Source organism: Myiozetetes cayanensis, unplaced genomic scaffold (genome assembly GCF_022539395.1).
Source record: "Myiozetetes cayanensis isolate MyiCay16 unplaced genomic scaffold, myiCay2020 scf9, whole genome shotgun sequence".
NCBI classification, from domain to species: domain Eukaryota; kingdom Metazoa; phylum Chordata; class Aves; order Passeriformes; family Tyrannidae; genus Myiozetetes; species Myiozetetes cayanensis.
Window position 1 is genome coordinate 27,667,428 of NW_026088185.1, and position 25,871 is coordinate 27,693,298.

The following is a 25,871-nucleotide window of genomic DNA, read 5'->3' on the forward strand; positions in this document are numbered from 1 at the left end:
GTGTAGTTTCTTGCATCTTCCCTAGAGCATTTGACATTGGATACTGCCACTGGCAGCGCACCGGAGAGAATGACGGAGAGAATGACTGCGAGTTTTATCTGCATCTGTCGAAAAGCACTGCTTAAAATATGCACCCTTAATTGTTGTGCCAGTAGCCTTCTGGAATCCTGTAGGGATGTACTACCTAGAAGAACTGCACGGTGTGTCAAATAACCAACTTCCTGCTGAATAAAAGCTATCTTCAGAAAGGTATTAAAAAGTAATGCTGGATACCAGACACAGCTATGCTCGCTTTTTCATCTGCACAGTACTGGCGTCATTCACAAACAAATGCCTGGTGCTGCACAACCAAAGTAACTCTGGAGAACAGACTTTGTCCTATTCAACCCAGTGTATAATGTGCAAAGTTACCAGCCAGCTTCCTAACCCAGCCTCCTCATCCCTACTTCATCTCTTTAAAAAGAAGGAGGAAAAGACCTCTTCTCCTCTACATAAAAGGAAGAGTTTGCAGTGGTCAGAAACAGAGGAAAAAAAAGGTTCTAACTTTGAAACTGATTGGCTTGAGTGTGTGAACATTCATCAGAAATAAGTAAGAAATATCAAGGTATGTATTGCACTGTTGACCTGGGCCATGCTCCAACATTAATTACTGCCAAACATACTCACTAAAATAGGAAATGCCTCAAAGATGAGGATCTCAGAGCCAAAAGAAGGAGTCAAGGCAACAAGGGTAAAAAACAAGGATAAGGAAAATTCAGGGATATGAAAAAAGTGGTAATTTACTCCTGGGAATAAGGGAAGAGTGAAGCAGAGTGTGCTCAGGGTCTGTGATGAAAGAGCTTCAGCAACTCCCCCTTCCTTTCCACGCATCCAGTCCTGACAGGCAGGGACAAAGTGAATAAAAATCAATACCACTGAAGGAAAAGGAGAGACACCATTTTTCATTAGCTTTCATAACCGACAACGTGGTGGGAGCCCCTGGAGAAGTGGTGTAGTGTGCGATATCCTGGACGCAGAGCTGCACAGCGTGCTCATAGACTGGGTGAAAGTCATTTAGAGGCAGGACAGAGAGGACAAGCAGTTAAATGCAAAACCAAAAGATCAAACAAATAGGCAGGTCTAGAATCTTAAAAATCAACCAGCTGCTTTATTGGGAATCAATTTTGCTCCCTTAGGAAAGAAATAGGATAATGGAAAGACTTAGATCCGGTAAAGAGCCCTTCTCCTGAATTCAGTAGAGGAGGGCAGCATTAAAGGACACCTTCTGTCAGTGAATTGGAATAAAAATGGCCAAACCCAGGCTGAGATGGAATAAAAGCAGGCATCACATTTCTGTGCTACCACTGAAATGAACAGTCTTAATTTATGTGATCAATTCATCTGCCTCTCAGACACAGTATTTCTCTTTAACATCATCCTCTGTTTCATTTTCCTTCTTTCTTTACAAAAATCCGGGTTCTGCCTTTCTACTGCTTCAGTCAAGCCTTGTCCCAACACTTTTCTAGGTCAAATCCTCTACCAGTACCACTTGCCCTTATCTTCTCATAGCTTTCCATCCAACACCACTATCGAACCAATGCTCCTTTAGAATTAGCCATAAAACAGCACAGCAAGCAAGAGAGTGACTTCAGGATGTCTGAAGCTACACTCTACCCCTTCTCCTCCTTCCCTGCCTGCTTCCACACCCTCTCCCGTCTGCTGGATCTCCACGACATGCCCACTCGGTCCGTCTCCTTTCCAGGCTCGAGAGTCCTGGTCTGTTTTACTCAATCACCAAAAGTTACAGACACACCTGATGATACAACTACCTTGTTTCTTAAAACCGAGGTCAGTACTTTCCCTCCTCAAGATCAAGTCTGAAATGCAACTGAAACTGAAACAACATTCCCCAGCCTCCCTGATTAAGGTTTGTTCATGAGTAGCCAGGACCTCACTGCATATGATACCCTACAAACAGCCCCCAGCCCAGCTCAGCTTTAGGGGCAAGAGCATCCATCAGAAATATGTTAAAAGCACTGGTATGTCCTGAAAGGGTCAAAGCAAAGATGAAAAAGGTTTTATGTTCAAGACTTCCACCTATTATTTTGAGTCTCCTTGCACCAGGCACGAGTCAGGAGGTATCTTCTTCTAAGGCCCAATCTCATTAAACTGCAATAGAATTTCACTGAACATTCATTTGGTTCTCTGTGCTTTTTGCCCTTTTAGGCAGCAAAAGGTGCTTTTGATAGCTAGTCTGTTTAATAAGGAAATTCCTCGGAGGGTCTTTGCCGAGAACATACAAAAAATCCACTGACAGCTGCTGTGATGGTTGCTCATCTTTGGGTTAACACATAGTATTTAGACAGGAAGCAGTGGAGGAAAAGGTACAATTTATTAAAAACAGGCTCAGTTCCAAAATTCACATTACGGTACAACACGTGGCATAGAGACAACACACTCCCACTGCAGCTACCTGCATGGACAGGCAACCCCAAATCCTCACTAGTAGGAGAGCCTGGTGCAAGAGCTACAGTTACACGTGGGGAGAATAGGACCCACAACACTTGCAGTGCTTCAGAACTAAAATGCTGTGATAAATTCCTTTTTTGAAAGACACATCCTGCTTTTCCACATGGCGCAAAGTGAAGCCAAACCTTTGCATTCCTTTTCACATCTTTAAAGCAGCTGTCAGACAGCAAGCTGTCTCTCTGAAGGACTCACACAATCCCTCATACCACAGCATCTATGCAACATAACTATTTTTACAGCATCTTTGAGAAAGATCTCCTCCAGCTTACAGGAGGGGAAACTGAGTCAGAAAGCCACTCAGTGATTTTGCTTAGCCCTCCCCACTTCAGAGCAGGATGATGATCACTGTCTCTTACAGACCCCCCAGAACTTACCTCACTGAGAAACATGTTTGCACATTGTCCCATCCACTCCAGCAGTGAGGTGGAGGTGGAATTTTGGCCCACTCCTCACCCTGGTGGCTACAGCCCCAACCCCGGGCAGCCTCTCCTCTACTGCTCTTCTACCCGCATCGAGGCTGCAGGGCTTTGGTGGGACTGTTTCTGTACACTACAGCCTATGAACCCCCATGGGAACTCACACTGACAGCACTATAAAATGCACATCTCCCTTCGGGCAGAGAAAAGACCTGGTGTACCCTGCTGGGCACCGCTGCTGCCTGGAGCTGCAGCTCACCCCACACAAGGTTTGTGCTCCAGACACACAGCCCCACTCTCTTCAAGAAGCCAGTAAAGAAAGATTCTGAAGCGGGTTCATAAAGCACCTGATGTCAGCCTACACAAAACAGTAACAAAACAGTCGCTTCCAAAAAATGGTTGCTATAAAAAAAATGATGAGTTTTTGCCATCCACTTCAGAAATTCCCACTACCAGGTGGTGACTATTTTACTCGCTTTACAAAAGCACAGGAACTTCCACCTCCCCCCTTCCCTGCCCGTGTCAGCAGGCTCCCTGGGATGTTTTCATGTACACCCACATTTGTCTTTTCCTGCTATTACAGAAACATTTCGTTTTGCTCTTTTCATACGCTACATTCCAAAGCGTTTCTGTCGACAGTGAGCTGCATGCATCCCCGGCACAAGCTCATGTGTGTAGTCAACTGGTAGGCAGCCATCAAATCCCACATACAGCCAGAGCCTGGTGGTAAAGAGTATCAGCACAAAGCAGTGACACACCACAAGGACACAGACACACATGTGCCTCTCCAGCCCTCACTGGGAAGCCTTTTTTGCACGCTTTAAGTCCCCTGTTGAAGCCCTAACGTGCAAAATAAAATTGCCATGAAATTTCACGTGGGCTCACGTACAGATGTGCGCCCCAACTGCTTGGTGACGCAGATCTTGGAGCGGCTGGCTGCTGTACCACCAGCACCATGAACACTGATAGTTAATGTTAACATATAGATGGTGGAACTGGTCACTAGTCACAGCTGATAAGAAAGTGAAGAGTTTTTGAGCACTTAGAAACTAAGCCTTGGCTGCTGCACTGAACACAAGATCTTCAGCAGGGGCACCAAACCATGGAGTGGGAAGAGAAGCAGTGCTTGCTTGAAAGAGGTAGTACTTCACATTTTTTTCACAATTAGAAAACTCAGCAATGGCTGAGTGGATTTATATCTGAAGTATCCAAAAGAATATTTTTTTCTGCCTCTAGAGAAAATAGCATCCCAAACTTTAATTTTTATTAAAGCAACTGTAGAGAGCAGTCTAGAATGAAATTGCTATCTGAATTTTAATTATACCTTCACATTGAAACACTGCAGTGAATTACATGTATGATTAAAAAAAAGGAGTGATATTAACATATAATGAGCCTCATCAATTACTATGGATCAGGAAAAGTAGCCCTCATATTATTGAAATGGTTTAATTTGCATGACTGGGTGATTCAGATTCTTCTTGGCCATTCATTCAAATCTCCCAAGAAGTCATAGCCACAGAGAAATGTCCCGTAGCAGGCTCAGCCTTAAATAACTAAATTAAATACACTGTTAGTTACCCTCTCATTTTGCAGCAGGGAAATTGAAGAGATTTCCTATAGTAAGTCTAGGGAGGACCACAGATCTTTAGCCATTACTGAGCTAACTGTATATGTATATAAAATTAATATGATTTTTATAGTGCAGCAGTATGTAAAATGACTTGCATATGTCATGGACTGAGGCTCAGTCCCATGCTGGAAACAGGAAACACATTTTAGTGGTATAGGAAGGGATGGACTTAAAGATAGAGATCAGTGTTCCCCCATTTGTACAGGAGCCCAATAACTAATAAACCACCCAGACAACTACTAAACTATACTCAGAACTAAGGTTGTGTGTGTGCTCAGGTTTAGTCCCAACTTGGCCACTGAAGACAAGGAGTTGACACATCTGGGAATATAAAAGCATATACAGGAGAACCCACATTGAAATGTTCCCTCCAGTTCTGTCAATTTTTGGCTTTTCTTGGCCATTCTTGAGTGTTTTCTCCAGCTTTAACTGCATTGAGTTGATGGTGACAAATAGCAGGATGACAGGTACAAAGATACAAGTCAGGAGCTGCTCAGCATTGCTTTGGACACAGCATTTATCCTCTCTACTTTAATACTGTTGCTCAAAAGTTACATTATTTCCCCACTTTGCAGGGACATTGGGAAAATCCATTTAGTACTGTTGAGCAGATTAAGGCGTTGAATGAGTATCGATCACTGAGCTCATTCTGACTTTAGCACTGTATACATACGTAGGACAATCTTCAAGACGCTTTTGATGATCAACACTGACCGATTATATTTAATGAAAACTAGCTTTGAAACACACTGGAGTCAGGTATCATTCATTCATTTCCAGATTCAATCAGCAAAGGAGCGGGGGAAAGTTTGTTTCCTTTTCTGCAGATTAAAGGTTGAATCTGCTTTGAAAATTAATCACCTTCTGCTGTCATGAAAGTCCTCCAAGAGGCAGACTGATGGATTGGCATCAGGCTGACTCACAATAAACAGATACCTACATGCCTGCAAGGACTTGTAAAGATTAAGGATGGAAAGGGATTTTCAGAAGTACACGGAGCACCTGTCATGAGTAATGACTTGAGGAAAACAAAGGCAAAATCTCAATTTTAAAATGCACCGTGGAGTGTTTATTAAAGAATGGGGCAGGGATAAACTTCCAAAGGAAGTTCTGAAAATTTCATCACTTGTAACTGGATATAAATGAACCAGACAAAGCACCTGAGAATATACTATCAGGTGCACTCATATTTTGGCAGACAGATCATTCAGATAACTTAAAAAGCTCCTTTTCCACCTGATAGTCCATGAAGGCCCATAGCTGGAATTATTACAAGCCCCTCATCCAGCAAGGCCCTCACTGAGCCTGGGTTATTAGCAGGGAAGAAAAGAGGGGAGGAAGGAACAACACGTCCTTGGGACACCAACACTTCTCACAAACATAACCCAGCCATGCACTATGACTCCCTTCTCCCCCCATGCCCCCACCTCAGTCACCCTGCAGAGAGAAGAGCCTGCAGTCCTTTATTGCCTTTAATGACTATATATCTGACAAAGTGACTGCCTGGATTTAAATCAGTGATGGCAGGACATTAAAAACATCCCTATGTATCCCTTGTGGTCCACAGGCATCCTTCTGCCCTCCTTGTCACTGTTGTCCCAGTGATGCCCTTGTTGTGGGCAGCATGATAACAAAGACTGGATAATGACTCCAATTAGGAGGTGTGAATGTCATTCCACTCCCCCAGCTCTCTTCCAGGTCAGTATGAATGTGTTTGAAAACTATTGGCACAGCAATTTAACGATAATTCAAATTTAATTTGCACTCTGTCATCTCTGTTTTTTTCTATAGGCTTTAATAGTTTAATTTAACAGTCTTAAGCACTGTCTATATTACCGAGACATAATGTGTATTTCAGATTTGAGCATCTGCATGGCTCAAAATAATATTTCACGTTTACATTGTGCCTTTCATGCCGAAGATGCTGAAAAATGCCTTGATTACTATATCCACACAAGAATCAACTCATCCATCACTGAAATGCAGCCACTTCTAGGTTGGAAACCTCATCAGTCTTTAATAATTTAGGCAAAATAGAGCAGAATATTCCACTGAAATGAGGAGGGAAGTTGAGCAGGTAAAATTAAGTTAATCGAAAACTGCAGTCGGGCAGGACTGTCTGATATGCTCACTCCCATGACAGGAAGTTTTTTACGACTCTCAGATACGTAATCAAAATGCAGTACCTACAGGATCAGTTTCCCTTACGCCAGTATCAGTTTATTACTGGTCAGGAGAAGGAAAGCTCCACCATCTGCTGCACAGCTCAGCAGCGTGGCTCTGCCTCTCCCTCTGCCACCTCCCCTCCGGGTCAGTAAGTCCCCATCTGATGCCGGTCAGAACTAACCCTTGCAAAGACAAAGGAGCAGTGAAATGATTCTCAAAAGTTTTTTACTCCAGCACTGCCCAGATGAGATCCTTCAAGCCGGTGGAAGACACTGATGATGCTGTGCTCTGGATCAGGCCCTAATGAAGCCTAACCCTGCTCTGCCTCTCAGCCCCACGCCTGTAGCATCACCAGCTGCCAATTTTCTAACTGAAAGTGAGTCCAGGGAGAGCAGTGTCTCAGTGAGTGCTCTGCTCAATCTCTCAATGAGAGAGATCTCTTACACACGTAGATGGAAACCATCTGGTGATGAATCTGGCTCTGAAAGAGGAGTCCCACTTGCTTTAGCTGCCCCACGACCCCTGCTCCAACCAGAGGAAAGCCATGGTGTAACAACCTCTTCCCAAGAAGTCATGTTTTGCAGGCCCTGGCAGCCATGGAAGGTGGTGCTTTCCCACGTAGTATTCCAGCTAAAGCTTTGTCTCACTGGTGCGTTTTTCGTGACAGTGATCCAGGGACCAAGAAAAGTAACAAGGAAGTGGGTGGGTGGAGAACAAATGTGTCAAGCTTAATAAAGATTCTCCCTATTTTCAAGTGCATTATCATCCATGTTCATCACTTATTAAAAGGCTTTCATTTATAAAGCCTTTAAAGCCCAGTTTAATAACCTGCAATCATTACTTGAATCACAAAATTTGCTTTTATTATATTGCGTAAATGAAGCACTGTTGCATTTAATGTAAATTATTTTTTCCTCTTTTATCAATGTTTTTAAAGTGTTATGATCAGGTGTTTTTCTCAATCTTCCCTAAAAAGGCACTGCACAATGCCTATGGCCTAAAGTAACACTGTTCCTGGTATTTGAAGACAGCAATGAAAGAACAAAAATAATAAACCAGCCTTTCCTGTGTGCTTGCTGCCTCTGAGGTTTCTAACTGCACTCTCCCCAGGGAGAAGCTTGAGGTCCCCTTATATCCAGGACACATAAAAAGGAATTTGTTCATTATTAATACACTGTCTCCAAGCGGCTTTTTCTTTCCACAACAAAGTATAAATTCTGCAATGGAATTTATATACATGCAAACTGAGAACACTGCACTGTCCATGGGGTCATCTGGCATGATGGGCAAAGGCACGGTAACAAACCATCAATAAGATTTGCAGCTGGGGACTTGTCAAGAGTTGTGGGCATTTCAGGCCAGTGAGAAAGACATCTGCCATTTAACGGAAGGAGGACTTCCCAGGGACTGTGCCTTACTGAGCTGCCAGAATGCCAGTAGGGGCAGCCCGCTGCCTGTGTAGATGGCACAGAAGTGTTTATCAGTCCAAAGTCTAGTACGTGCTCTCCCAGTGTGTATCAGCGCATCCTGAAACCAAATTATGCCTCTGCAGACCCAACGGGAGGCAGGTCTCATGCCCATCTCCAAGGCCAGTCTTTCACAGAGAAAAAATGAAAACATTAAAACACCTGGAGTAAAACCAGAAGGAAAAATAAAACAGGAAGAAAATTAAACACTGGAAACCGATCAAAACTGCAAAGCTGAGAGATGTGGATCCAAACTTTGGAGCAATTCTAATCAGGGTTTTGGTTCTGGCTCATCTGTAATTGAAATGAAGTACAAATCTGCCTGAGACAGGCAACAATCTCAGCTGTTTCCGAGATCTGGCTTTCATTAATTTCATTAACATCTTAAATGCATTCTTATTGCTTGTTCTTATGCTGAAGAGCAAGCGAAATGACAACACACCATGAGCCAGTTTATCTTTGTCTTCACAGAGCAGCAGATGCGGTATCAGTCTCAGGGGCACGCAGACCCCTTGCGTGGAAAATGGCAGCAAAGAGAGTTGTGCAAGTGTGGAAATGTTTGGCCTGAAAAATAAATTGGAACTAGCACTTTGATCAGTCCTTCATGCACTTTGGGGAGCTGCACCAGCATTATTAGTATTAATCAGTGTGACAATCTCAAGTTACACTTTGCCAGTCCTGTTCTAGAGAAACAGTAGAAAGACAGAACTTGTATGTAACCCTCCCAAGTACCTGTGCTCTGGCAGGCCAGATCCAGGGATCCTGCAGAAGTTTCACAGCCCTTCCTGAAGCTCATGGAGAGAGAAATATCAAAGACCAAGTTCCTGTTCAGTGGTATGCCTTAAACATGCTCTAGCTGGATGTGTGACCCAGGGTCATAATGGCATTTCTGCCTTTCCCTTCAATTCAAGAATAGGGTGAAATTGGGAATTGGGAGGCTGTCTCTGAAACAAAGCTGTAGCAACAAATGGGAGGAATTTCCCATGTGCTCCCCACTGCTGTGCAGGGGTTACAGCCTCAACCCGTGCTGCAGAGCAGGCACTGTGTGTCCACAGCCCCAGCAACCACAGCGTGGACTGCGCCCCACTTGACAAGCAGGGCTGGCAGAGGCAAGAGAAACCTTGTGCTTACCAAAGCCAAATCCAGCAGGGCTCCAGGGCACACACCACTGTTTGGGAGGGGAAGGAAGCCACTTTCAACCTATGTAGTGTATCAGGGCATAGAAACTCTGGAAAAACTTTTAATCAACTTTCCCTTGATCTAAACAACTTTGCCAGACTTCTCTCTCCTCTAGAGCGACGCAAGTCACCAACAGAGCGACTAGAGGGTGCTACAACATATATGGGCCTCGGACCCCGTCCTCCTGGCATTCAGAAATTCCTGGCATAAATTATCTGTTCAGCTCTTTGATGATGCTGATTTGCTTCACTTGGCATAAGCAGATATTTTGCTACAAGAGAGATAATACTTTCTGAGACCTGTCATCCTTGGGTTTTCAAATCCACTGGCATGTTTAATAGCAAAAAAGATGAAAGACAAAAATAGCTTTGTACAAAGACCTCTGTGTCACAAATGAAAATTCAGTTTAATTAAGCCAACTCACACACATTATATTCCGCCCATAAAACTTAATATCACCTAAAAATTCCCATCAAATGCAAATTTTCCTCAGTGATTTATTTGTGCAATTGTGAGATGGGGAGAAAGCACACAAAGCAGTTGGAGCTGCAGGCTGAAGTAAACAGTGTTGTCAGAATATGCAAAACAAGGGAAGACACAAAAAAAGAGAGAGAGAAGGAAGGGACAAACATTCTCTGGCTGGAAAGTTATTGAGTGTTTAGAGCCAAAGGGGAGTGGAAAGCTTGGAGAGGAATTTCTACACGTAGCCTACAGACTCTACCCTATTTCCACTTCCCAGCATCTCTCCCACTTAGCTAACAGATGAAAAATCTTTTTGGGGGTAGATGTAGGGTTAGATTTGTGGTTTTAAAGGTCGTTGCCTAAAATCAGCACCACAGTGATGAGAAAGGAGCTTTGCAGTTGGTCGGCTTCAGCATATCCCACACTTTGAGGAGCGCTGGCAGTGAGGTAATCCCCTAGGAATGTGTGTGCGGTTGGATGGCTGTGAAAAGAGAGCGGTCAGCTACCAAAGCTCTGTGCTGAATATTCACGTCACACACACACAATCATTTTTCTTGTTAAGTATTGAGAAGAATGGGAACATTATAAATGCAGTATCTTTTTTGGCTACAAGTTTAGCTGCTTTCAAAAAAGATCTCCCTCCCTGCTCCTCCACTCCACCAGCTGTGCTCCACCTCCATCCCCAAACAAAATCTGCACACACTTAATTTTTTAAGACATAAAAAACCAGGGGAAAAATTGAACACAACTGAAATAAAGCTAAAGAGTAAGAAGTTTAAAAGATGATGATGCAGCAAACTGTTACAACCATTTCAAGGTCACTTGTCTATCTCAAAATGATACCTTATTATCCATATCCAAAGCAACTTGTTTTCCTCTCTATCTGTGGAAGAGTCATTACAGACACAACATATGAGTTTGCCTTGCCACTGCCAGGTAGTGTTGATAGTACTGGTTGTTGAAAATATCTTTATTTGCTCGAAGCACTTAGCAGTTTGTTTCAGGGAGACAGAGTAAGTGAGAACTGGGCATCCCAGCCTGAAATCAAGCACACCATGGAAAGTTTCCCACTCATTTTGGTGAGTTTTGAATCAAGACCTAAGCCAGAAAAATTGAAATATAATGTTTCCAGTCACTTTTCTGATCATCTGCCAATAAGGCTAGACAGATAACCTTCTTTTTTTTTTTTTTTCCCTTCCTGTTTCAAATGGCCCTGCATTGGAATTTATCTGTCCACTTCCATAGGTACTTGCTCATCCTCTGCGTATCTCAGTGGGCTAGTGCTCACATAGTTTGCCTGCACAGAAGCAAGACAATGGCACCTCACAAAAGTAATTTCAAATTAATGGTATCTACAAAAAAAGAATTAGACCAATCACATCTCATTTGAAAATAATACCTTTTCTCTTTTCTCAAAAAAGTTGTTGCAGATACTTGTACTCACAAGACTAGATTAAGTATCTAAATTACTAGGCTCCTGATTGTGAGATGATTTGCTTGAATGACACGTTTAAATGCCAGTTTAAACTCTTTTCTTGCAGGAGACAAACAGTTCAAACATGCAATTCTTGACCCACTCTAGTATCTTTAAACTTACTTAACAAAACAAGAGAAAGAAGGGTGGTGAAAAGCTGCCAATCCACAATAAAGCTTCTGCTATATTTGTGGGTAAGCAAAGTCCAAAAAGCATTAATGCATCTGCTCAGAGAGATGAAAACTCACTGAGAACAAACTTTCTGGAACTAAGCAGCAAAAGACTCAAACAGATGCTCTGACCAGGGGCCAGAATGCAAATTTATTTCAAATGCATTACAAGGTTTAGTCTTCAACTTCTAAACATGCATATAGAAATGTCTTTGCAGCTGTAACTAATTTCAGCACAGAGGTCTTCAACAACGTGGCACTAGGGAAGGTCCTAAATGGTGTCTGGTACCATTTACTTCCAGCTGAAGATTGCCCCACAGCGTAACTCCTCTCCCTCGGGAGATACTAACTCTCCACAAATACTAACTGACCAAGCCTCATAATCCTACTGTGTTCCATTAACTCAAAGCCCTTCACTTTACCAGTGGGAAAAGTGAGGTACAGTGCCACCAAAGGACTCTGAGGTACAATTCCCTTGTCTGTTGTAGAATTTAAGTCCCACATGAGACCACACCTTAACACTATCTCCAAGTATTTCACAACAGGATGTGAACTGCCCACTTCATACAAGGAGGACCACTTTTTCACACTCTGTTAATGAAGGACATTAACTCACAGAGACAAAAGATGCTTTCTGGGTTTCTATCTCTACCATCATGACTACAGCAAAGTCTGCTTCAACTTCCAGAATGGCTGTTCCCACTAGAATTTCTATAAAAGGTCCATCTCCCATGCAAGGTATCCAGGAAACTGATTTAAAAATTGTCCATATGAAATGATGTTCAAATTTCAAAACTGCCCCAATCACACATGTTTGGAAGGAGACAATAAGGGGCAGTGGTTAAAAAATTACACTACTAAAAAGTTATTTTCCTTTCAACTATCTTATCAAGTTCGTTAACACCTTCTGCTGTTGGTGAAATGATCCTCCATTAACATTTCAATTTATTATTGCTGCTCCATTAATGAGACCACAAGAAATGGAAATGAGGCCTATAAATATGCTAAGAGTTAAAGTCACGAATCGTAACTGTGTGCGCACTTTATGAGTAACGTTTCGGTACCGCTGGCATTGAAAACAGCACAGAAGGATGGCTCTGCAGCATGAGCATCTGGCTTAACAAACAACACCTCTAAAATCCCAAACAAAAAACCACCACAATTCCTGAAGCTATAGGTTAAAATATCAGAGGAGTCAATTCAGTCTTAACCCCAGCTGCGGAATTCCATGCTGTTCATCTTTAATACGTCTTTGGAGGACTTTCTCAGTGAAGGTCACCGTTAAACTTCACAAAGCAAATTCTGCAAGAGGAAGGATCTATTTCCATGTCCTTTGTCAACAAATCCTCTCTCCATGCTAATATCTACTTACTCCCACCACACCCAGCGCCGGGGGATATTGATTCTCTTGGTAGTTCCTCAGGTCCTCCAGAAAAAAGAGCAGGCTACAAACAGAGAATTCCAGTCTTGGGAACCACATTAAGATTCACTTGAGAAATAAGTTTATTGCCAGGTAGCCTTTTAGATCCATCAGGCTCCCACAGTTCCTCTGCTGATCTTTTCTCCAACAAACAGTGAATATCCTCCATGGATCAGGAAACATCCTTATGCAAATGGCATTACTGCAACTTGCATTTTCAATTATTAATATTCCACTTCTCATCTTACAAATGTTTTCAGAAAAGGAGGAAAGCAGTGGCTTTTTCCCCCAGGAACAAAACCACAAAATGCGATACCTTGTTGAGCCAGGAAAGGAATGGTCCTTCCAGCACAGAGATGCCATATCATGCTAGCAACATTTTTGTTTCTGCATTTCATTTCTCTCTAGTGATTAAAAATGATCAATTCTACCTCCTTCTCTGAGCATAGCTGACAGCACTAGGTTTATGCCAAATGAAATGTGTAGCCACACTTCCACTAGCATTACCATCTTGCAAGGAACAAACTTATAATTATAACATTAATTTTATGATTTGTTCTCCAGGAAGCTCAGATTTCATGACAGGGACTGTCTCTGCTCTAAGGCCCTGCTATGTCAGTGAAGAGAGAACACTGCAATCCACGCTTTTTTAAGCATTAACAAAAGAAATTGTCTAAATTAGCCAGTTTGCCTCGGCAGCAATAGTAGGTTTGAAAAAAAAACCAGACACCTTCAGTAAGATGAAATAAAACAAAAACATAAAAAGCAAACCATTTAATGAAAGCACAGGCTATTTCAATAAATCTAGTTATTTGATAAGCAGACTGCCACTTTCAGCCTTTTATCATCTGTGAAAACGCATGACGGATCTTCTCTGTTTGCTTACAATTTCACACCTTCCCTTTGTGATCAACATTAGCATTTTGCTCCAGTGCCTCTAAGGACATGGATTGCTAGCAACCAGCCAGATTCCACCTTTCAGGAAGAGTCTAAACACTGACAACACAGGCATGGCTCAGTGGCATATACATATGGCACACAGACTGGGTAGTTTGAGGCTGTTAAATGTTCTTCTTCTTCTGAGTTTCCCTAAAGGGAAGGAAAACGGCTCCTGCTGAGAGGGTATGTACATAAAGCTGTAACAAACATTTAATTTTAGCTGCTCTGAAACAGAATTAGTCTGTGCATTCCGCACTGCCAGTTCCTACTGCAGCTGCTCAAAAGAGGTGGCTTTGGAGGGTTATTAATTCCCATATTAATGGTCAGCCTCCCCCACATTGCTGAAATATAGGCTCCCAAGTGTGTTTCAGTCTTCCTTTCCCACATCTCTTTCAATTCTTCCATTATAAGCAGATAAAGTCATTATTTGGCTGAAAAGGACCTCAGTCCAACACAGGCTCACAATTCTTTATCTAGCTTTATGATTCAACCACACAGTTTTCCTCCTACGTAAAAAAAAGTTCTTCAAAAAAACACCCTAGAAAATAAATTAAAATGTACAGCAAGTTCCAGGGAAACTGCTGAAATGGCTACATCCTGTGTGCACTGTTTGTTTGTGCTGAACCAGTTAGCAGTGAAAGGCTCAGATATAATTTTTAAACTAGGCTGGTGAAAAACGTTTCACTCTCCAGCAGAGTTGATTTGAAAGGATTATTTCTCTCCTACACTTTGAGAGGGCAATGCTGCCCAGTGTCAGGAATTTAAAAGCACTTTATCCGAATCATAAGGTATCATATGAAATCACGTTTACCTTATATACACTGCAGCCTCTTTCTATCCTTTTGCTGAAGTTCAGGTACTAAACTTAGAGGTACTACTAGAACAGCCCCAAGAAACTCCATGGAGATTTGAAACCGCTTGAACTCGAGCAAAGCAGAAGTTACTCCAGCAAAATCAGCTCTTCAGCACTGAAGTTTATCTCATTTATGCTGGCTAAGGATCTAACTCTACTATCTACAGATTGAAAGATGCTAAAAAAAGGTCTATTTTTATATGCTTTACCAAATATAAAACATGTGATTGAAACGTAGGCAGAGATTCATCTCACCCTACTTTATTCACCTGAAAGCTGGGCTAGGCTAGGCAGCAAGGCACTTGGTACATCAGCAGGAGGAGATCAGCAATACCAAAGGTCAGTTCTTGCCACCTGTGGGAAGGCCTTTCTGGTGAGTCATCCTCTGGAGATGATCATCTCCTTCCCTCGTTACACACCAAAACTGGATTATGACAGATTGTCCCAATCAGTTGTAACAAAATAATATGACAGTTATGCAAAATCCTGATCCTCCTCTTTTTCTCCCCCACTATTTTTGTGTCAGCATGAATCACTGACTTCTGCAAGGTTACTCAGACTCAAATCCATCGAGTAATAATACTGTCCATAAAGCCATGTTCACCTGGACTGAAAGCTGCTGAGGACACTGATTTCAGTTGTCCTAACTTCTTCAGAAAAGGTGCCCAAAAACCAAGAGACTCACAGATTGTTCTTTACATAAGGCCTTTTGTTCTTTTCATCCAGGTTTTACTTCCACGAGAAGTTTGGTTTGACACAAAACAACTATACCACAAAACAACTGAGAAATACAAATTGTTGTAGCAGCCCCACACCACAGGATGAACTGCACTGGATGTGGAGCAAAAGTAGATATTGTTCACACTTCACTGCAACTCTTACAGTGAATTTTGCTGAAGTTTTGAAGAGTTAATAAGCTGCCTGCTTCTCTTTCAGTCCTCAACAATGCCAAGGCTGTAAAGAGAGATGTACAGAAACAGTATCTGATCTAAAGCTGGAAACTAAAGCGCTTACTTCTCATCTGGTGAAGAATTCAGTAAGCCTCTTAGGCACGTAGTTGAAACCACAGCAAGGACTGTATAACCCTTACTAGAATTGAAGGATCAGGAAGAAAGCAAGAAAAAAGAGGAAAACAAGTTGTTAAACAGAGTATGCCTGGAGAGAGCTCTAATCAAAGGTGATGCATGGTGTGAGTCCCTTCACAGACACTGCAGCACTCACCAGCAGGAAATACTTCACACAGGGAACAGCCTGGGACTGTGCCCATTCTTGACTCAGTTGGGGCTGTGATTCCACCTTTAAGCACCTCTCTCTTCCCCATCTGCAAAATGGTGATAACTCCTTCTGAATAAAAATCAGTAGATGGAAGCTAAGCCTTATCCTCCCTGTCTTCAGGCAGGCAATACCTCAGGGAAATCAGTATGGGATTTCCCAGCCAAAAGGTTAGAGGACAGAGCCCAAAGCTGTGGGACAAAGCTTGCATAAGAAGAACGAGGTGACCCAAGTGCGGTTGTCCTTCATGTATCTCCAGAGTGGTGCAAAGTAATTCCCAAGTTTATTGCTGCAAAGCAAAGCTGAGATATATTGCTCTTCTACAGACACAGACATTTCATCAGAGGACATCAAGACAAGTTTTGCCTTTGTTTTGTCCTTCATAACTTAAAAAGGCATCCCCCAAATAAAAAAAACCCTTCAAACACACTGCTTCCACCTCTCCAGGAGCCAGTCTCTGCAGCAGCTATCATTTTGCTCCAGTATGGTAAGCATCTTCCCTTCCCCCTCCTCTCCCCTTTCCTACCTGGGGAATTCAGCTGCTTGCAGAAAAACTTGAAAAGAGAAAAAAGGAATAAAAAAGTTGGCTTGCACAGCCTAGAAATAAGAACTAAAAAAAAAAGTGAAACCGTATGCCTTGTCCCTGGTGGCTCTGGGACTTGGAGCCAAACCAAGGCCGTGAAAACAGAATATTGCTCTTTGTTAACAATAAATAAATAAATAAAGGACTACTCGCTCTTGCCCTTTGGGAAATGTTTTCTAAGGAGGAAGAAATTCCCTGTGGAGTTTATTATGTGTAGAAGGGATGTGTGCCTCCTAGGGAAAAGCAGTGGGGGTAGTTATTCCCTTGGTGATTTCTTTCCCGCCTTTCTACCACTTTTTTATTCATTTTGCAAGTCTCACTCCCCTCCTTTCTGCAGTAAGTGAAGCCACACAAAGGAACATGCAGGTAATTCAGCCATTCAAAACTACACAGCATCTCCTTTCCTACATAAACGATCAGTGTGTGGCCTGGGTTTCATTTGCAACTGTAAATGAAACAGGCCTACAACTGTGTTCATAATCCTCCTTAATTGAATTTCTGTGACAAAACCCAGACAAAATTATTACCCTCAAGTTAACAGTTTGTACAAAGTAGCCAAGGGTTCCTGGGAAGCTCTAAAACAAATGCAGGACAAAACTGGATACTACAAACTGGTTATTTGGTGCTGGTACCATTTGTTTGAAACTGATGTTTCCCCAAAGGAACAAGGTCATTTTAATATGAGGGACAGGCTAGGAATTCAACACGTGATAAAAAACAGGTGAGAATTAAATAAACAGCAGAAGAGCTTGGATGTAAACCAGCACATGCTACTCACCCCACAGCTACTGGAAGGGCTGTCCTGGCCTTTTGAAGGGCAGCATCATTCACAACTTGGTGTGGCTAATGGGAGAGTTTCACAAATCTGGGAGGATTCGAAGCAGCTGTTTGGTTTGTGCTGACGTTCACACCTCATTTAAAGGGGTATCTCCTTTAAAGTCCTCATGTAATAGTTTCCTTCAACTAGATCACTAGTTATATGGTAAATATGCAGAGCCTTAGTAATGATGTCAGGCTGCTGGTAAAATATCTAGACCTACTTTTAAAATATGAGAACCACTGCTAAATGGAAGCAAGGATACAAAAAGGGCACTGTCCTGCAGGGCACTCCCATTGCTTGCAGGAGAAGGGAATTAAAGCCTTCCCTATTGCCCAAATCTAGTGTTTGTTTTTCTTTCAGATGATACATATGTTTTCTTGAAGGATTGGGCAAAGCTGATGTGAACAGAGATGTCTGTTTGCAACAGCTAATTTTGTGTGTCATATGCCATGTACTTGGACTGACACCCTGTTTTAACCCAAAGTACCATGTTTTAGTCATCTCTGTATCATCTGGTAACTAAAGCAAACTAGTAAAGCTATCAGAGATCAAAGCAGATTCTTTATGCTTCAGTTTACAGAGTTGATCAGAGCAGAGCAAACTGTGTCATCTCAAGGCAGCGCCTGCCTGGGTTACCGCCCCACATGCTCACAGAAGTTAATGAAGATCCTTTGCATTTTAAGCAGAAGGCAAGGCTACAAGGGGCTGGGGAAGGCTGAGGTAATGGAGATAGAAATCCTCCAGTTCCTCAGCATGCGCCCATGCCTTGCATGTTCCCCAGCCCTCTTGCAGGCAGGGAGTTGATGGAAATTTAGGGGTAGAGGAGGCTGGCGGGGCCTCATGTTAGAATTCCCTCCAAGTAAAATATTGCTATAGGTGATTAAGTGAGCAGTAGTGTTCAGAGACAGGCAGGCAGAGGCCAGAACTCATTTCCACAGAGCTTCATGATACTGTAGGACCGTAGCTCTCTGTCCCCACCCTCAGCTGCAAGGTAAAGCTGGCATAATGAGGGAAGAAGAGTTTCCAGAAGACATGTCCTCTCCCAGGGATGCAGTGGGGTAACAACCAGGTGCTACTGCCTTCTTCAGTGTCTCTGCTGTGCCAAATGCTTCAGCAGTTGCATTAACATCTGGCTTTGAGAGATTGCTCATTAGCCCTTGGGTCCTGTGCCACTTTAAGTAACCTTTTTAAGAACAACTTTTTATAGCTTGTGTGCTCTGTTTTACCTCAGGCCACAAGTTAAACACACTGAACACTGTGGCAAGAAATAAACAACAGAAATAAATAGATGCATATGCACATGTCTACAACCTCCCCCCACACACACACATACACAATCAGGGCCAAAGATCAATGTTTTCAGGAAAAGGTATGAGGGCACAAATTCATCACAGTTCCTTGTCGCTGGTGGCAAAGGAAAGAAAAAAGAACATTTAAAAGGGTGATGAAATGTTTCAAGAAAAAGCAATATATTTTTATGTACTTGTAAAATCCATTGGCAATGACTTTTCTGGTTAATTGGTTTCATCTTATTAAACTAAAAAGCTATTTGTAAAATCCAGACATATTCAAGCAAAAGTCCAGTTTCTCCACCAAAAGCCAATATGCCATTTCAAAGGAGAAAATTAAGCAGTACAAACCAGTTTCCATTAGCCTGAAAACACAGCACTTGGTATAGGGAAGAGAAATGGATAGACCGTTTGACTTTTCTAAAATGCACTTTGTAAAAATCGTGTTGCTCATTTACCCCAAAACTGCAGTCCTCTTTCTCTCTGGCCTTCTGAATATGGATTAATATTTTGGACCAGTTATGGAGTGATTTATAAACCAACATTCTGCTGTCTTTCCTTGCACTTGTCATGTTCGACTTCTTCCCCTTTATTAGACCACTCTTCTTCTCATTAAATAGTCCCTCTGTCTCACTTGCCAAAGAACTGCCAATGGGACCCTGATTTTACAGAAGAATAGACTCAGCTTTACCAATGGAAAAGGGCCTCTAATGTACCATGGACACAGAACAGTGAAGCATGGTAATTTCCCTGTGTTAATGATGCTACTTCACAATGAGCAGGAAAACAAAAATCTTTAATAGCTAAATGACACCCAGTCCTTCTGCAGCCTGTTGAATTCAAAATCTGTGGAAGCAAAACCCAACAACCTTGAAGAGATGAGCTAAAAGTGGCTACAATGTTCTCCCCCCACACACCAAATTCCTGATCTGCATTGAATCACTAGAATGGGTGATTTGGTGAAGAGAGAAGGACAGAAAAAAAACCCAAGTGCTTCAAAATGTTTTAGCAAATTAAAAGCAAGGGATATTAGTGGAGAAATACTAATGAACATATATGTAAATATTTTTGGACATACTATACACCTGCAAGATTTTGTGCAAAGTACCACTGTACAGCAGGACTAAACTCTAACTACATATTTTCTCTTTTTAGGTGAAAAAAGTAAGTCATTAATGTGGGAAGGACAGAGGGGCAGTCTGCATGTGCCATTGCTTGCTTCGGCAGATGCTCCAGTTCCACAAACACTGTGCTCTTGAGTGCTAAATCAACCCCAAGAAACATCTTCAACCACAGTCCTCATCAGAAAGCTTTTCACTTCTTACAGCTGGGTTCCCTAGGCTGCCTGGACAGGCACAACACTGATTGCTTTGGCCAGTGAAAATATCATTGTTTTGAAAGTCAGTCTTCAAATACAGCACATTAAGTTACTCAGAGGGAGAAATTCTGCTCTCATATTTGGCCAAATGCAACAGGCAGAATGGCACTGGCTTTGATGACATTATTTGGAGTGCACCAGAAGGAATCAGGATCATAAGCAATCATATGGTGCATGTTTGGTAATCCTTTGGCACTGTTGAAAGGCTGGAAATAGACTTAAACATAGGTTTATGAGAAAAAGATGAACAATATTTACAATATTGCTCATACAAAAAAAGGCTTCTATGGCATTATCCAAGGGCAGGGGGAGTGATTTGTCAGCCAGTTGCAGTTCTGTAGATTTTGTAGCTGTCTGATTGGCACACTTTACATGTTCCTTGTCCAAAAATTTCTGCTATGGCTGTGCAAAGCAGGAGAAGGACTTGAATTCAAGAGGGCTGCAGGAGGGCAGAATTGCTGAGAATTTAGGACCAAGACATTTCAATTACAGAATCACATAGAATCACAGAATCATTTAGGTTGGAAAAGACCTCTAAGGTCATCCAGTCCAACCTCTGACTGATCTCCAACTTGTCAACTAGAACCCGGCACTGAGTAGCATGTCCCGTGGTTTCTTGAACACCTCCAAGGATGGTGACTCCACCACCTCCCTGGGCAGTCAATTCCAGTGCAACACTTGTCCAGGCATTCTTCAATTCATGAAGCTCAACACTTAATAAACCCTGAGGTAAGTCTCTATCGCAATTACGTGACAGCTTTTGCTACAGAGTGCTTAGGGTGTTGTTTTAGGGGGTTTTTTAAAGATTATTTGCTGTAGAGTTCATCAGTTGATTGTTCTACGAAATTATGTACTTACCACAGGAAAAGTCTGTCAATGCAGGTTGAAAATAAGTACCTGATGACTCTCTAAATAACTGTTTATTCAACCTGGAGTAGTATTCAAGGGGAGCACTAAAATCTTCAAGACAAATGCCACACCCCCCATATTAAAAATTCTCCAAAATGTTGTATTATTAAGCCTTTCTTTACTAATGTGCCTGTTTCAACTAAAAAACATGTTCTAAAAATCCCACCAGATGCGTGTTCCAATGGCTGGCTCAACATTTGATTTGCAGAAAATGTGGCTATGGCACTAGCAACCAGGCTTTGGGAGAGACATAAGCAAAGCAGCATTTTGGTATCCCTTAGACACCAAACAATTTACTGTAATTTTAATATTACCATTTTCTGAATGAATAGTTTTGATACCTTTCATCTTGAGTTTTACAGACCTTGCCAAGTTGAGACCATGATACTTATAAGCAATTTATCAGCAAAACCATGGCTCACTCTTCAGAGACCTGATGTTTGAGACCTGTCCAGGCAATCTCACTGAGAAGCCAAGGAGCCAAGGAAAGACTCCCAGCTGTGACCCAGCACAAGTGCTTCTCCACTGGGGCATTTAATCTCCCCCCCAGGCCTTGCCCAAAGCTGCTTGGCAGCATGAAAAAGGCATGTTGACTTCCAGAGGCTGAATGCAAAATAAACCTCATCCCTGGGGCAAAATTCACACCTCCAGCAGAACTAGAGATGCTCTTCCAGACTCAGTAAGTCTCAGATGGGCCCAGGCAGGAAACCAAGAGAGGTCTCAGTGCCAGCAATGAATAGCCATCCCCTCATCCTGCCCAGAGAGCACAGCACCATCCCCTCCTTTGGGGCAGCAGGAGCAGTGGAAGCAAACCCAGAGGCAGGGACAGAGCAGATTCACAGGCCACAGACTCGTTTTACTGAGGGCAGGGAGATCCCTGTGCTCAAAACCTTGAGCCCCTCAGTGATCACATCAAGGCAGGGCTGACGCCACCCTTGTGCTTGTCTAAAACAACAGCAATGCAATAAAAGTCATGTGAACAGAAAGGATGGAGAGGACCTCACACAGCACAGTTTCTTCTGTTGGTGTCTCTCTTGATATCAAACTGCTTGTGTGAACAGTACTGCTCACGTACAGGGTTGCCAACACCCCTACAAAGTGCTTGTCACAGCCTGAGTAACATCCGTGATTCTCCCTCTAGCTTTTGCAAGATGAGTGCACAGATGAAATAATTAGATCTATTAATTCTAAAATAGTGGCATCAGGGTGGGCAGCTATTAAGTGCAAACTACAGTTCCTGTCTTTTTTGTTCTTCACCTTCCTTTCGCTGTGCATTTTCCTTGAGCTCTTTCTCTTTTGATCTCCTTGAGAAAAATGGCCTCCTTTATTGATTAAATTACAGATTCCAATACTGAATGATTGAGTTATATGATAACACCTGATGAAAGGCAATTGAAATAAATGGAAAAATTAGCACTCTCTTTATTACAAAAGGTTTGGATGTTGAGTAGCTGACTGAATTAAATGGAGACTGAGCAGATCTGAGAGAATTCATTAGGAAACAATGCAGAATTCAGAAAAGAGATACCAAAATTAGCAGTTTACTAATTCACCTTAGAAAAAGATGGGAAAAAAAGTTGAGGAAGAGAAGGAAACTGTACCTTTTTCAAGCATTGACAACCAGGAACTGCACAATGGCTTACCTTTGTGATAAGATTCCTCAGACACTGAACTCTGACATCAAGCTACCAAAGGCCATCAAATACATGATCAGGTCAACAGCCCCTTGAGTTCATTTGTTCAGCTTCTAGTAAGCCTTTTTAATTACTGATACCAGAAGCAAAGTAAGGTTCTTGGCCTTTATTCTGTGCTGATTTGCATGCCAGATTTTGGTAATGTATCATTGCATTTTATTCACTGATAATCTACGCTAATGAGGTATTTTTATTTTTGTCTGCTTGTGGCATTGCCTGCAATACTGACAGATGTCTTGAGCTTTTTCCTGCAGATTAAGAAATCGTTATTGGAATTCTTAAATTAAACAAGAGGCTAATAAAGCAAAGCGCCTAAAATGGCATGATTCACTTTAAAACCAAGTCACCTTCCAGTCACTTCCTTGTAAGCTTGTTGCATGGTAGATAAAGTCTAGCAAAGATGAGTGCTAGCAAAGCTCTGGAAGGAGTGTAAACACAGATCTTAAAGAAGAGTTGCAAAAATGGTGTTATTTACTTACAGCTTCTGCATTACTGAAGTGTCATATTCGAAGTCACGCTCCAGGGAAAATCCTTAGTGACCTGTGGAAACATCAGAAAACAAGTCTTTAGTGGATATTTCTAACTACGTCTTATATCTGATGGGAAAGAATTTTGACATTATTTGGAGACACAATGTAATGAAAATATTCTTCAAGTTTAACCACAAAGCACTGTGAAAATTTTCCTTAATGCTCATCTGAAGGTTGCTTCCAAACTTGCTTCAGCTGCAATCATTTGCTTTCTGAAAAACCCCTAGTCTATATATATGCTAGCAGCAAATGTTTGTAGAAACAATAAATATTTTAACACAGTCAATCTAACTCAGAAATTGTGCAGCCCTGCCTGAACTTTTCAGAATCCTGAATGCTTCATCCTCATGGAAGAGACAAGGAACCACTCTTGTCCCAGTTTCCAAGTGGGAGATTTTCACCAGTGAGAAATGTGGGCTGTGAGCACACATCTTATTGCTCACTGCAGTGCTTTGTTTGGGGACATTCCCATCCCTGCCACCCATCACCCTGCCTCATCATTCACCCCTGCCTGAGTACACTGCACTTTCCATTCTGACAGCAGAACTACTGACTGATGCACTCAGGTTAGTGAAGACCTGTTGAAACTGTTCAAGTCAATCCAGGAGCTGCAGCCAGATGAAGACATGTAAACACATCCTACACAATTTGCCCCTGCTCTCATAGCAAGCCTGGCAGGGCAGAGAGCTGGCACACCAGCTGTAAGCCTATATCCCCTCTCTTTGAAATGAACAAATTTGCTCAAGTAACCCACATCTGAAAGGTTATTTTCATTATTTTCACCCTTATGCCTTATCCCACAATTAAAACCCACGATTTTACCACAACCTCATGAAAGAGGCAAAAATTATGACAAATTATAAAAAATTCTAGATCATTTTTTTAATAATTTATCCTTCAGTTTTGTGTTATGGCAGCACCACAGAGTCTACCCTGTGCCTGAACTCTTTGCACTTAGCATGGTGCAGACACTGACCATGGCAGTCTCTGCTCCCTGGAGCCAACCAGCGACAGAGCAAGGAGCCCAAAGTGTAGGCAGGGAAAAGAGAGAGACAGCAAAAATCAGAGGCTGCTTCTCTACAATGGCTTGTGAGCACAAATCCCACTCAGCCAGAAAGAAATGAATCATTGCTAAGAGATTCTGACCCTGCTACCTATTATGCTCGACAGACAATCCCACTGAAATAATTTATCTAGTTATTTACATGGCTTCCATTAGAGCAATGTCTGAGCATTCACAAACCAGATGGGCTTTTCCTCACTGTGCTCCTGAGAAGGAGCACATGCTGTTAACTCTACATCATAGGAAAGGAATAGAGATACTAAAAAGACAAAACTTTATTTTTTTTTATATTCAGAGAAACTGGTACCCTGTGTGTCAAAACCCTATATAATGCCAGAGGACTTCTGTATCTTAAGGTCCTGCACTCAGGGACAGGCCATCAGACTTCAGCCATAGGCAGACCTCTTACCACCCTGGTAATTCTTCTTTGAACAATGGCTTCTATATAGCATGAATAAGGAAAAGGAAAAGGGGAAAAGGGAAAAAGATAGAAAAGGGGAAATTGAAGAAGAAAAAAAAAAAGTCATAATAAATGTAGCACCATCTGAAAAAAACCAAACTGCAGAAACAGAGGAACCAGTCACACAGCTCAGTGAGAGGACTGAAGCAATTGTTTTCTTCAAGAAGCCTCATTCATCACATTTCCATAACCCTGAAAATGCTCTCACAGTCCCCTCTTTCAACGCGCTAAGAGTAACTCGCATATGGACTCTCACATATCCTTCCTTCCTTCTCCTATCAGTCTTTCCTCATGGAAGAAATCCTAGGAAAGGGATGAAGATGTGAAAATTTCTGCAGCTCTTCTGACAGGGCTGAATCCTGAAGGTGGGACAACCAAAGAGCACCCACGAGAAGGACTCAGCCTTCACTACCAGCTGACCTTTGCTCTTTAAAATGGTAACAGTGGAAATGCTTCTTCAATGATATCCCAGGAGGCAGCTCAGAGACCAGCACACCAGCTTGTAAGAAAACAAGATGCATCTGTTAGCTCAAACCTCCAGAACTGGAAGGTAATCTTTCATAAAATGTAAGCCACTGGTCAGCACAAACTCTAGGTTTCATCACCAGAAGGATTTTGGTCTACACACTGCCTCTCTAAACATAAGAGCTCCCTTTTGGCCAGAGAATGAAACCTTTCCCACCTCTCCATTAAAGCAGCAGATGGACAGATGGAGTAGTCTTCACCTTTCAGGACTCTGGAAGTTCATTTCACAATAATTTTAACAGGAATGCTCAGAGCTCCTGTTGAGGTTAAGAGAACCAAACCTACAGACTGGTCAGTCAAAGCCAGGAGAATCCCAAGCCTGGTAATCCCTCCACACTGCTGTCTTCCATTAAAAAGAAGCAGGATAATATAAGTAACACAGCATAATGGCCAAACTGCCCTCTCCACACACACCTCCAAATCCCAGCTGTCTTAGCCAAAAGCAGAGAATTCCGAAATGGGAATGCAAAACTGCCCATCCTGAGGCAAGGAGTCCAGGGGACTAGTGCAATAGCTGGTTCATATACTCTGCAGAGCAGGAGAAAGTGGCATCTGTGCTCTCCCCAAGGCTCTGCTTCCATCTCCAGAGCTGCTGGCTGAGCTCTGCTAAGTGGGACCTGCTGGCAGGGCCATGATTGCCCTCTTGTCACTGACTGCTGCCC

General features: G+C 42.3%; 1 protein-coding gene across 4 annotated transcripts in view; it reads right to left on the reverse strand.

The window, feature by feature from the left end:
- Window positions 1-25,871, reverse strand: part of SEMA5B (semaphorin 5B) — a 271,728-nt gene that overhangs the window by 164,896 nt on the left and 80,961 nt on the right. For all 4 annotated transcript variants that reach the window (XM_050339626.1, XM_050339627.1, XM_050339628.1 and 1 more), the window contains exon 3: window positions 23,111-23,171. The gene's annotated coding sequence lies outside the window, so the exon portion shown is untranslated. The remainder of the gene's footprint in view (window positions 1-23,110; window positions 23,172-25,871) is intronic.